The sequence below is a fragment of the Myotis yumanensis genome, unplaced genomic scaffold (genome assembly GCF_028538775.1).
Source record: "Myotis yumanensis isolate MYYU_CA2020_CCGP unplaced genomic scaffold, mMyoYum1.0.hap1 SCAF_2, whole genome shotgun sequence".
NCBI lineage: Eukaryota > Metazoa > Chordata > Mammalia > Chiroptera > Vespertilionidae > Myotis > Myotis yumanensis.
In genome coordinates this window covers 114,045,180-114,057,237 of record NW_027223753.1, presented here as the reverse complement: position 1 = coordinate 114,057,237, position 12,058 = coordinate 114,045,180, and the positions used below count along the sequence as shown (strand labels likewise).

Here is a 12,058-nt window from a genome sequence, read left to right as displayed (position 1 = left end):
CCTTGTGGTCTCTGTGCGCAGTCTTGTTCTAGCCAAGCCTTAATTGTTGTAGTTAACACTAGAGGGATTTGACCACCAGGCCGACTGGCTGTAGGAATCAGCTGTTTGGAAAGCGTCTGTCTTCTGGGGAGGCGCTAGTCCAGCCCTTGCCTGAGGCGATCGGCAAATGGCTCTGCGCAGGGTTTGGGCGGGGCAGGCTCAACAGGGGGGGGGGGAGGGAGCAGCTATGGCCGCTCTCAGTTCGTCCCCATGGGCTCTGCCTCTCTGTTCCAGAAACCGCTGCAAACCTCGGAGGGACCGTAGCCAGACAGTCCCGCTTCTCCCGTTTGAGTCTGGGTCCCTAGAGACTCGCCCGGATCTGTAGCCCAGAGTCTGAGACTCACTCCTGAGTGAAAACGACAACCGCGCCCTCAGCCACCAGCCCGCTTTGCGCGCGCACCACCTCACCACCGTACGTTTAAATTTTCCACACTGCGCCTCCTCTGTGAGTCGGAATGCTGTTGTTTTTGCTTCTAGTTGAAGAGTCTCTCCTCAGCCAGCCTTCCTGTGGTTCTGGTTGATGTCCGTTCCGACTTTTAGTTGTATTTTTGAAGTGGTTGTTTACGGTGGCAGTCTCCGGTGTTTACCTATGCCGCCATCTTCGATTCTCCACCTCTGAATGATAGCTTTGCTGGATAAAGTAATCTTGGTTGTAGGTTCTTGGCATTCATCACTTTGAATATTTCTTGCCACTCCCTTCTGGCCTGCATAGTTTCTGTTGAGAAATCAGCTGACTGTCATATGCATACTCCCTTGTAGGTAACTGTCTTTCTCTTGCTGCTTTTAAGATTCTCTCTTTGTCTTTTGCTCTTGGCATTTTAATTATGATGTGTCTTGGTGTGGTCCTCTTTGGATTCTTTTTGTTTGGGGTTCTCTGCACTTCCTGGACTTGTAAGCCCATTTCTTTCACCAGGTAGGGGAAGTTTTCTGTCATTATTTCTTCAAATAGGTTTTCAATATCTTGCTCTCTCTCTTCTTCTGGCACCCCTATAATTCGGATGTTGGTACGTTTGAAGTTGTCCCAGAGGCTCCTTACACTATCTTCGTATTTTTGGATTCTTTTTTCATTTTGCTTTTCCGGTTGGGTGTTTTTTGCTTCTTCGTATTTCAAATCTTTGACTTGATTCTTGCAATCCTCTGGTCTGCTGTTGGAGTCTGTATAATGTTCTTTATTTCAGTCAGTGTATGCTTAATTTCTAGTTGGTCCTTTATCACAACACCAAGGGTCTCACTAGATTTCTTGAGGATTTCACTACATTTATTGGCTGTCTCACCAGTCTTTTCGAGGGTCTTACTAAATTTATCAGCGGCTTCTAGACAGTTCTTGAGAGACCTTAAAAGTGTGGTTTTGAACTCTATATCCAGCAGTTTGCTTTCCTCCATTTCTGTCATTTGTGTCCTGTTTCTTTGTCTCGGCATTTTTTGTGCTTCACTGTGTGGATAGAGTGGCTTTCTGTGCTAAGTGTCCCAATTACCTGAGGTGGACACTCTTGGTGCACCCCCTTGTGGGCTTTGTGCACAGTCTTGTTGTAGTTAAGCCTTGATTGTATGTAAAGCTGGGAGGATTTGACCTCCAGGCCAATTGGCTGTGAAAATCAGCTGTGTCTATGGTGGGAGAACTTCTGTGCTGAAGACACCCTTATGGGGCAAGACTTGCTTCAGTGGGGCTTTGGTGCTCACTGAGTCTGCCCCCTGAGTGTGTCCCTTATAGATCTGAGTAGTTGTAATTGGATGGTCCCACTCTGACCACTGGGTACACTGGCTCTTGGATCTAAGGAGGTACTAATCTAGCCTCTGCCTGGGGCTACCCAGCAGGAGCCAGCTGTAAAGCAAAGCAAGTTGCCCTGGGGCCTTGGGGCAGCTGCAATTTGTTCAGTTATTTTCAGATTGCAAAGGGCCGGGCCTTTCATATGCAAAAGCCTCCGTGCATCGCTTGGGCAGGGCGGGGTCCCAGGGGATCAACAGGGCAGGCCGAGCGAGCCAGCAGTATGGCTGCTCTCAGTCCTACCTTCAGAGGTCTTGGCAATCACTGAGAGTGCCTCCAAGAGAAAGCTGCCCTCGAGTTCCGACAGATGCCAGACAGTCCCGTTTCTCCCGTGTGAGTCTGGGTCCCCAAAGACTCACCCGGAACTGGAGCTCAGAGCCTGAGACTTCCTCCCGATTGTAAAAGACAATCGTGTCCTCAGCCTCCAGCCCTCTCTGCATGCACCTCCACACCTTTATATTTACTTCAGCACCGCACCTCCTCTGAGTCTCGGTATGCTTTTCTCTTTCCTTCTAGTTGTAGAAATTCCACTCAGCCAGCCTTCCTGTGGTTCTGGATGATGTCCATTATGTCTTTTAGTTGTATTTTTGAAGTGGTTGTGAGAGGCAGCAATCTCCAGTGTTTACCTATGCCGCCATCTTGGTTTCTCCACCCTTTTGTATCTTTTAAGGAATTTGTCCATTTTCTCTAAGTTACCTAATTTATTGGCATACAATTGCTCACAATATTCCTTTATAATTCTTTTTTAAGAAATATGTTTTTATTGATTTTAGAGAGAGAGGAAGGGAGAGGGGGAGAGAGAAAAACATTGATCAGCTGCTACTGGAGAACGAACCGCCACCTGGGCGTGTGCCCTGACCGGGAATCAAACCCGTGACCGCTTGGTTCATGGATCAACACTCAACCACTGAGCCACAGCTGCTGGGCTATAATTCTTTTTATTTTGGTAATGTGAGTAGTAATGTCCCTTCTTACATTTGAGCCTTCTTTTCTCTCTCTCTCTCTCTCTTTCTTGATTAATCTAGCTAAAGGCTTGTCAACCTTGTTCTGTTTAAAGAACCAACTTTGGGGGTGTACTAATATTCTTTATGTTTTTCTATTCTTGATTTTTAAAAATATCTGCTCTATTGGCGGTATTCTTGGCTTGCTTTTCTGGGCATGAAACCTTTGCTTTATGAATGAATTAGGGTGAGGGGAATCAGATCCCAGTATACTCAGTGTGCCCTGGGAGTAGGAATTGGGTGGGAGATGGGAGCCCCATGTTCTGGCTGCATCCCTCAGGAGTGGAGTTTCTATCACTCTGAGTTGGGATGGGGGAGGGAGTGGGTTTCTCATGTTCAGATACCACAGACTCTCATTGTTCTCACTGAGTTCGGGTAGTTTTTCTTGAATAAAAGTTTCTTCATTATATATGATTTGAAGACCATTTATAAAGAATTTAATTTTTTAAGTGATTTTACCAATTTCACTGTGGCACCCTAGAGGTTCTCACTTTGCCATGCCAGAAATAGACCTTTAGGGGTTGCTTCTTAATTTTTAAGTTTGATTTTATAATGATGTAAATAGCTAGTACATACTTACTAGTACATAATTCTAAAATCAAATCTATTAATGTGTATTCAGAGAAATCCAGTTCTTACTATATTCCTATCCTTTCTACTCTTCTGCCCCTCTCTGTTAAAAAGGTTAAAAATATTTTATTGAGCCTGACCATCATGGTTTGGTGGCTGAGCTTCGATCTATGAACCAGGAGGTATGGTTCAAATCTCCGACGGGACCCATGCTCACCTTGTGGGCTCCATCTTGCAAGAGGCAGCTGATCAATGATTCTCTCTCATCATTGATTGATATTTCTATCTCTCTCTCCCCCTCCCTTCCTCTCTGAAATCAATAAAAGTACATTAAAAATTATTGAGACATAATTAATATACTTTAAAATATATATTTTTATTTTAAAATGTAATATCCTTAAAAATATATAATTCAGTATTTTTAAAGATTATGTTTACAAAGTTGTGCAGCCATCATCACTAATTTCAGAATATTTCATCTCCCCAAAGAAACCCCATACCTGTTAGTAGTCACTCTCTATTTCCCTTTCCCTGCAGCTTCTGGAAGCCATTAATCTACTTTCTTTCTCCTTGGATGTGCCTATTCTGGATTTTTCAATATGTGGACTTTGTGACTGATTTCTTTCATTTAGTATAATGTAGTCAAGGTTCATTTATTTTGTAGCATGAATCAATACTTCATTTTTTTATTGCTGAATAATATCCTGTTGTGCAGATGTAACACAATTAGTTATATATCAGTTGATGGATATTTGTGTCGTTTTCATTTTGGGCTATTACGAATGCTATGAACACTCATGTTCAAGTTTCTGTGTGGATATATGTTTTCTCTTTGGTATAAGCCTAGGAGTAAAATTACTGGGTTATAGATTAAAAATTTTTTTCTATTCTTCCATAGATAGATAAATAAGGTATCCCAAAAATGTATACACAAACTTTGAATAATTATAAAGGCATTTATAATTACAGTGTGCATACATTTTTTTGGACTCACTGTATATTGAGATATAGATAAAGACATGGGTATAGATATATAGATACCATTACTTTCTCAGGTAAATGATAGTAGCATTGCATACATATGCTTCACTTTGCTTTTTCACTTAAACTATATTCTGGAAAACAAAATAAAAACTATATATGCTGGGCATCAGTCCATATCAGTACACAGACACCCCTCACTTCTTACAGTTGCATGATCAGGATGTGCAATGGTTTATTCAGCCAGTAACTTGTTCATGGACATTTGGGCTGTTTTATAGTCTTCTTGCTATTACAAGCTGAACTGGAATATATTTCTGTATATATGTATGTGTGTATATACACATATACATATTTATATATGTATATATATATTTTTTCATATTTTTTGCACATGTAGTTTTGGGATAAATTTTTAGATGTGAGATTTCTGGGTTAAAGGATAAATTCAGTTAGGTATCATCAAATTCCTTTTTATTAAGGTTGCTCTTTTTTATATTCCCAGTCTGTATCCATATGTGGTTACTTTTTATAATGTACTATACAGGGTGGGCAATAGTAGATTTACAGTTGTGAATACATGAAACACAGAGTTAATAAAGCTATTGTAATAATCATAACCTGCATGCCTTTTTCCATATGAACAACTGTAAACCTATTTTTGTCCACCCCTTTATATGATTGAAAATAATAATGTGTATTTTCTAGTTTTTGGTACTAGTTCTGTGTACTTTGATCACATTGTTAATTATTATTTTATTTTTATGTATTTATATTTAAAAATATATTTTATTGATTTTTAAAGAAAGAGAGGAAGGGAGAGGGAGAAAGAGGTATAAACATGGATGAGAGAGAAACATCAACATCGATTGGCTGCCTCCTGCACACTCCCCCCTGAGGACTGAGCCTGAAACCTGGTCATGTGCCCTGACCCTGATGGGGAATTGAACCAGCAACCTCCTGGTGCATGGGTTGACACTCAACCACTGAACTACACTGGCCAGGCTAATTATGACTTTAAGTAACAGATTCTTAATAGTTTTTAAACTTCTTGATAGAAGTTTATGGGTTTGTAAATTTCTCCTAGTATTTTATTTCTACGCACTTTTGCTTTAAATACTTTGAGGCTAATTAGGTATGTTTAAGTTATACCTTTTTGATAGTTTTTTTCTATTATGTATCAATTCTAATCTTTAATAATTAGTATTTAATATACATTCATGTTGAAATTTCCTGTTGAATATATCTATACATATTCATCTTTCTTTTGGATGCTGTTTGTGTAGTATCTTTTTCCTTGCTTTTGTGTTCAGTCTTTCTTTCTTTTATTTTTAAAAGTGTTTTTATTGATTTTTTTTAGAGAGAGGGAAAGGAGAGGGAGAGATAGAGAAACATCATTGTGAGAGAAACATTGATTGGCTGCCTCCTGCTCGACCCCTACTGGGGTTGACCCTGTAACCCAGGCATGTGCCCTGACCAGGAATCAAACTGGCGACGACATTCAAACAACTGAATCACAACAATTGGGCTGTGTTCAATCTTTCTGTCATTATGTTTAAGTGTCTATTTTAACTAACATATACCTGAATTTTTGTTATATTTCAATATAGTTTTAAAAAATATATATTTTTATTGATTTCAGAGAGGAAGGGAGAGAGATAAAAACATCAATGAGAGAGAATCATTGATTGGCTGCCTCCTGCACACCCCCTACTGGGGATCGAGCCCGCAACCCAGGCATGTGCCCTTGACTGGTATTGAACCTAGGCTCCTTCAGACCACAGGCTGACGCTCTATCCACTGAGCCAAACTGGCTAGGACATGGCTACTTACTATTAATGTGATATCATTATTGATGTTGATCTTGATCATCTGGCTGAGGTAGTGTCTATCAGATTTTGCCCCTGTAGGATTACTCTTTTTTAAAAATAACTCTTTATTGTTCAGATTATTACAGATGTTCCTCTTTTTCCCCCCCCATAGCTCCCCTCCACCCGGTTCCCACCCGACCCCATGCCCTTACCCCCTGCCACTGTCCTCATCCATCTGTGTAAGATTTTTGTCCAATCTCTTCCTGCACTCCCCACACCCCCCTTTCCCCCAAGAATTGTCAGTCCACTCCCTTTCTATGCCCCTGATTCTGTTATATTCACCAGTTTATTATGTTCATCAGATTTTTTATTGACTTGATTTTTAGATTCACTTGTTGATAGATATGTATTTCTTGTCACTTTGTTGTTCATAATTTTTATCCTTACCTTTTTCTTCTTCTTCCTCTTCTTAAAGGATACCCTTCAGCATTTCATATAATTCTGGTTTGGTGGTGATGAACTCCTTTAGCTTTTTCTTGTCTGTGAAGCTCTTTATCTGACCTTCAATTCTACATGATAGCTTTGCTGGGTAGAGTAATCTTGGTTGTAGGTTTTTGCTATTCATCACTTTGAATATTTCTTGCCACTCCCTTCTGGTCTGCATATTTTCTGTTGAGAAATCAGCTGACAGTCATATGGGTACTCCCTTGTAGGTAACTAACTGTTTTTCTCTTGCTGATTTTAAGATTCTCTCTTTGTCTTTTGTCCTTGGCATTTTAATTATGATGAGTCTTGGTGTGGTCCTCTTTGGATTCCTCTTGTTTGGGGTTCTCTGCGCTTCGTGGACTTGTAAGTCTATTTCTTTCACCAGATAGGGGAAGTTTTCTGTCATTATTTTTTCAAATAGGTTTTCAATATCTTGCTCTTTCTCTTCTTCTGGCACCCCTATAATTCAGATGTTGGTACGTTTGAAGTTGTCCCAGAGGCTCCTTACACTATCTTCTTATTTTTGGATTCTTTTTTTTTTTTGCTCTTCCGATTGGGTATTGTTTGCTTCCTCATATTTCAAATCTTTGACTTGATTCTTGGGATCCTCTAGTCTGCTGTTGGATCTCTGTATATTATCCTTTATTTCAGTCAGTGTATGCTTAATTTCTGACTGGTTCTTTTCCATTTTTTTGGCATTCTCATTAAGATCCTTGAAGGTCTCACTAAGTTCCTTGGAGGTCTCACTAAGTTCCTTGGAGGTTTCTAGAAGATTCTTGAGTAACCTTATTACTGTGGTTTTGAACTCTATATCCAGTAGTTTGCTTTCCTCCATTTCTTTCATTCGTGACATATTTCTTTGTCTCCACATTTTGGCTGCTTCCCTGTGTTGATAGAGTGGCCTTGTGTGGTAGGTGTCCTATAAGGCCCAATGGCTCAGCCTCCCCAATCACCTGAGGTGGACACTCTTGGTGCACCCCTTTGTGGGCTTGTGCACAGTCTTGTTGTAGTTAAGCCTTGATTGCTGTTGGTATCACTGGGAGGAATTGACCGCCAGGCCAATTGGCTGTGAGAACCCGCTTTGTCTATAATGGAAGAACTGCTGTGCTGGAGACACCCTTCTGGGGCAGGACTTGCTTCAGTGGGGCTTTGGTGCTCACTGAGTCTGCCCCCTTGAGTGTGTTGCTATGGATGTCTAGAGTTGTAATCTGGTATGGTCTCACACTGACCACTGGGTACACTGGCTCTTGGGTTTCCAGGGAGGTGCAAAGTCAGCCACTACCTGGGACTATCCAGCAAAAGCTACAGAGAGATCTGCAGATTCCTCTTCTTTGTATGGGGTTTGGAAGTGCCCAGATGAGGCCCAGCTGTGAAGCAAGGCAGACTGGTGCTGGTGCCGGGTCTTGGGCCTTTTATTGATAAGTTTGGGGCTCCCTGACCCAACTGCAGCTTGTTTGACAGATTTGTAGCCTGAGAAAGGACAGACCATTAATATGTAAAAGCCGCTGTGCACAGCTTGGGTGGGGTTGTAAATTAGGTGGGACAGGGTCTCAGGGAATTACCAGGGGGGAGTAAACAGAAATGGCTGCCAGTCAGCTCTGCACCAGGGAGGTTCCAGCATGGGACCAATGACCACTGTGAGCACCTCCATCTGGAAGAAAGCCACTCCCGAGTTCCTGCCCTGATTCCAGACAGTCCATTTTCTCCCCATGTGTGTCTGGGTCCCCCAGAGCCTCGCTTGGCACTGGAGCTCAGAGGAAGTGGGAACTTGTAAATTCAGTTTGTGGTGCCAGCCTTTTAAGAGGAGCAGCTAGGTGTCCAGCAGTCTGTCACTCAGCCCCAATCCACACTGGTTTTCATAGTCTGTAGTTCTTACTGCCCATAGGGACTTCTTTCCCCAGCTCTGGAACCCTGGACTGGGGAGTCTGGTGTGGGGATGGGGCCCCTCGCTCCTCCTGGCAGCCTCTGCAGAGGTGATCTCCCTCCCGATTAAAAAAGCAGCACACCTGGGTGCCGTACCAGACCACCGTTCTGTGACTCCACACCTCCTACTAGTGTCAGTATGCTTTCTTCTTTACTTCTCTAGTTGTAGTACTTCCATTCAGCCAGCTTTCCAGTGGTTCTGGATGGTAGTTGTTCTATATTTTAGTTGTAATTTTGATATGGTTGTGGGAGGCAGTGAGTACAGGTGTTTACCTATGCCATCTTGGTTCTCCCTCTATTTGCTGTTCTGATTGGGTATTTTTTGCTTCTTCATATTCCAAATCATTGATTTGATTCTCGGAATCCTCTACTCTACTGTTGAATACCTGTAAATTGTTCTTTATTTCAGTTAGTGTATCCTTAACTTCTAACTGGTCTTTTTTCATGTCATTGAGACATGAAAATCTCACTAAGATCCTTGAAAGTCTCATCAAGATCCTTGAGTAATTTTATAACCACGGTTGTCAACTCTGTACCCAGTAGTTTACTTACTTCCCTTTCTTTCATTTGTGACCTGTTTATTTGTCTCTGCAATTTGGCTGCTTCCCTGTGTTTGTTTCTATGTATTAGGTAGAGCTACAATGTCTCCTGGAATTGGTAGAGTGGCCTTGTGTAGTAGGTATCTTGTAGGGCCCAGTGGTTCAGCCTCCCCAGTCACCTGAGCTGGGCACTCTAGGTGCACCATTGTGTGGGCTGTGTGCAGTCTTGTAGTTGAGCCTTGATTGCTATCGAAATCTCTGGGAGGACTTGACCTCTAGGCCAATTGGCTGTGAGGATCAGCTGTGACTATAGTGGGAAAGCTGCTGTACAGGAAGTGAGGCCCAGCTGTGAAGCAACTTGGACTGCTGCTAGTGCTGGGTCTTAGGCCTATTATTGATAGGTTTGGGACACACTGTTACCAGCTACAGCTTGTTCAAGAGATTTCAGCAAATTCCGAAACCTGAGCCATTCATATGGAAAAGCTGCTGCAAACAGCTTGGATGGGGCTGCGAATTGGATGGGGCAGGGTATCAGGGAATCACCAGGGTGGAGCAAACAGTGTGCTCCAGGTTGACAGAAACTCAGATATGGCTGTCAGTCAGCCCTGAAACAGGGGAGGTCCCAGTGCAGGAACAATGACCCCTGTGAGCAACCCTGTCTGGGAGAAAGCCACCCCTGAGCTCCTGCTCTGATGCCAGATAGTCCAGTTCTTCCCTGTATGTGTCTGGGTCCCCCAGAGATGCCTGGTACTGGAGCTCAGAGATATCGAGTCTGAGTACATTCATGCCCAGCCTTTTAAGAGGAACACCTGGGTCTCCGGCAGCCTCTGTGTCACTCCGCCACAGTTCCAGCTGGTTTTTACAGCTTGTAGTTATAGGGACTTCTCTTCCCAGCTCTGGAACCCTGGGCTGGGGGTCTGGTGTGGGGCTGGGACCCCTTGTTTCTCATGGGTGGCTTCTGCAGAGATGATCTCCCTCCAGATTAAAAAAACAGCACATGTGGGTGTCGGAACAGCCTGTTCAGTGGCTTTACTCCTCCTACCAGTCTCGGTGTGTTTTCTTCTTTACTTCTCTAGTTGTAGGACTTCCATTCAGCCAGTTTTCAGGTGGTTCTGAATGATTGTTTTGCTATATATTTTTTTTAAAACATATTTTATTGATTTTTTACAGAGAGGAAGGGAGAGGGATAGAGAGCTAGAAACATCAACGAGAGAGAAACATCAATCAGCTGCCTCCTGCACACCCCCCACTGCGGATGTGCCGCAACCAAGGCACATGCCCTTGACCGGAATCGAACCCGGGACCCTTCAGTCCCCAGGCCGACACTCTATCCACTGAGCCAAACCGATCAGGGCTGTTTTGCTATATTTTAGTTGTAATTTTGATGTGGTTGTAGAAGGCAGTGGGTACCTGCATTTATTGGTTCTTTGTAACATTTTTAATGGAAATTTTAAAGACAATTTACCTCTCAAAAAGAGCAGTTTTGCATATTTTTTCTTTTCTACCTTTCAAATCCCTCCTTCAATCTTCAGTCATAGTAGTATTTCTTTCATGTACTTTGATCACCTGTGAAGATGTAGCTTATTATCTTTCTTCTCCTCAAAGAATGGCCCTTTGTCTTTCTCTGCTTCATAGATGCTTTAACCTGGGCTTGTCCTAGAGCTGAAACTGAAAAACATTATTGATTTGAGAGCTTGCTGCTTCAATGACTGTAAGTTGTGACACATTATCTCCTTTTTGGTCTCCACACCTGTGACCATGATAATTTAGAGCAAAAAAGGTCTTGAACTAGTAGTACTGCATTTAATCAAATCTAAGATGCCACTGATTGTAGGAAGGACCATTATTTTATACAGGGGAATACTTTGTTTTCTTGTACTTGGTGTGCTTCACAGATGTTGCTTTGTTTGCAAATTAAAGGCAAGACCCTCCACTAGCAAAAGATTATGAATCACTTCATTGTGGTGGTCTGAAACCAAACCTGCAATGTCTCTGAGGCATGCCTGTATCACTAAGAACAAAAAAGAATGCTGCCAATTACTCTATGCCACAGTGCCTCAGCAAAGTCCTTAAACAGTAATCTCTCATTACTTTGACAATTCTTTCATCTGTTCTGAGGGATTTGGCAAAATTGCCAAGTTTATTCAGGTCATTTCTTGGCGTATGATATACTAGTACTTCTCAAACTCGACTGGGCACATGAATCACTTTGGAGTCTGGTTAAAGTGCAGATTCTGACTCAGTAGGTCTAGGGTGGGGCTAAAATTCTGCATTTCTAATAAACTCCCAGATAATGCTGATACTCCTGGTCACACACCATTTGTTGAGTAGAAAGGTGACAGGCAGTCTTTTACATATACCTCTTTAACTAAATGGAACTCCTCTTCATCTGCTCATGTGCATCTTCCTTTTTTAGGTATTATAAAGCACTTGATTAATGCTTTGCAAAAAACCAAAAACATAGAGTTACAGTAATTTCTCCAACAACAAATATTTACTTTACAAATATCAAATTTAAGTCCCACATCTTCACTACTAGGCCTCTTTTTGCATACAATGACTTTTTGCTTCGATGGATGTATCACAGTGTAAAAATTTTGAAGACATTTTAATTTATTATTTTATTATTATTATTTTTAGGGCCTTCCTGTAAAAGCCAGAAGACCTATCTGCTGGACAAATTCAAAAAGAGCTGTAAGCATTTGAAGACATTTTAAAGGGCAGTAAAGCTTAACACATCTAATAGGACAATAAAACAGTTCAACAGAAGAGAATATGGACAGTCATGGCCAAGTTAATGGCAAAGCGATGCCACAGCTGCTGCCTGAAGACTGAAAACAGGACACAGTCAAGTTATATGACTCATCCTGATTTCTCTGTAACATTAAATATGAAAAATATATGTAAAATATAATTATGGAATAATAAAAGAACTATAACAAT

General features: G+C 41.8%; 1 pseudogene; it reads right to left on the bottom strand.

The window, feature by feature from the left end:
* Window positions 1–11,752: 11,752 nt before the first annotated feature.
* Window positions 11,753–11,819, bottom strand: LOC139004629 (U7 small nuclear RNA; annotated as a pseudogene).
* Window positions 11,820–12,058: the final 239 nt, after the last annotated feature.